The 1,634-nt window shown below is 53.0% G+C and overlaps 1 pseudogene; it reads right to left on the bottom strand.

Moving 5' to 3' along the window:
* Positions 1 to 523: 523 nt before the first annotated feature.
* Positions 524 to 1,399, bottom strand: LOC105495798 (small ribosomal subunit protein uS5 pseudogene; annotated as a pseudogene).
* Between the last annotated feature and the right edge of the window lie 235 nt (positions 1,400 to 1,634).

Here is a 1,634-nt window from a genome sequence, read left to right as displayed (position 1 = left end):
AGTGGCTCACACCTGTGATCCCAGCACTTTGAGAGGCCGAGGCAGGAGGATTGCTTGAGCCCAGGAGTTCAAGAACCTGGACAACAGAGTGAGATCCTATCTCTACAACAAGGTGGCACATGCCTGTAGCAGTGAGCTGTGATTGTGCCACTGCACTCCAGCCTGGGTGACAGACTGAGAATCTGTGTCCAAAAAAAAAAAAAAAAAAAAAAAAGAAAAGGAAAAAGAAACAAACCGAGCAAACCACCATGTATTTCATCAGAGTGATACCTCCTCAAGAAGAGCCTCAGGCAGGTCCTTTAGGAAGCATTCCAGAATAAGGCATTGTTATTACAGGAGATGACAGCCCCAGATGTGTTACTGCCCCTAGAGACCTTCCAGTGGGATGAGATGTGATGGTGGAAGGTGGGAGACAGTGATATTGATGATCTTGACCCCGTGTAGGCCTAGGCTAATGTGTATATTTGTGTCTTTTTTTTTTTTTTTCAGGCTTAATTCACTTTATTTTTCTTGTATAAAAACCCTATGTTGTAGCCACAGCTGGAGTCTGGGTCCGCTGCACGGAGACTCTGGTGTGGGTCCGGACGAGGTGGTCAGTGAATTCCTGATAGGGAGACTTAGTGAACACAGTCTCCTTCCAGAGGTCGGGGGTCAGGTAGCTGTAGGTCTTAGAGATGGCATCAAAGGTGGCCTTGGCAAAGTTGCCCAGGGTGGCAGTGCAGCCCCGGGCTGAGGTGCAGCAGTCATCTATACCAGCCATCATGAGCAGCTTCTTGAGCACAAGCGCCGAGACGATGCCAGTGCCCGTGGGTGCAGAGATGAGGCGCACCAGCACGGAGCCGCAGCGGCCTGTCACCTTGCAAGGGACGGTGTGGGACTTGCCAATCTTGTTCCCCCAGCAGCCTCTGCGCATGGGGACGATGGAGAGCTTGGCCAGGATGATGGCCCCACGGATGGCAGTGGCCACCTCCTTGGAGCACTTAACACCCAGACCGCCGCGTCCATTGTAGTCCCCGATGGCAACAAATGCCTTGAACCTGGTGCGCTGGCCGGCATGGGTCTGCTTCTGGACGGGTATAATCTTCAAAACCTCGTCCTTGAGAGAGGCCCCTAGGAAAAAGTCAATGATCTCAGATTCCTTAATGGGCAGGGAGAATACATAGATCTCCTCCAGGGACTTCATGTCCTTGACCAAGCGGCCCAGCTTGGTGACGGACATCCACTCCTTATCCTCCGCCTTGCCTCTGTGAGCTCCGCGGCCTTGGCCCCGACCCCGTCCACTGCCGCGACCCCGGCCCCTGATGCCACTGCCGAAGCCTCCGTGGAAGCCACCGCAGTTCCCCATCCCAGGGCCCCCAGGGCCTCCGGGCTCCCCTGCTGCACCGGCGTCATCCGCCATTTGGTGTTTTCTCAGAGAAGAAGGTATGTGTCTGTTTTTAACAAAAAAAGTTTAAAATATAAAATGTTTGTTTATTTATTTATTTATTTTTGAGATGGAGTCTCTCTCTGTTGCCCTGGCTAGAGTGCAGTGGCCTGATCTCGGCTCACTGCAAGCTCCACCTCCCGGGTTCACGCCATTCTCCTGCCTCAGCCTCCCGAGTAGCTGGGACTACAGGCCCAGCTAATTTTTGTAT

Source organism: Macaca nemestrina, chromosome 7, assembly GCF_043159975.1.
Source record: "Macaca nemestrina isolate mMacNem1 chromosome 7, mMacNem.hap1, whole genome shotgun sequence".
Taxonomy (NCBI): Eukaryota; Metazoa; Chordata; class Mammalia; order Primates; family Cercopithecidae; genus Macaca; species Macaca nemestrina.
The sequence above is the reverse complement of the archived record's forward strand: the minus strand, read 5'-3'. Positions and strand labels throughout refer to the sequence as shown.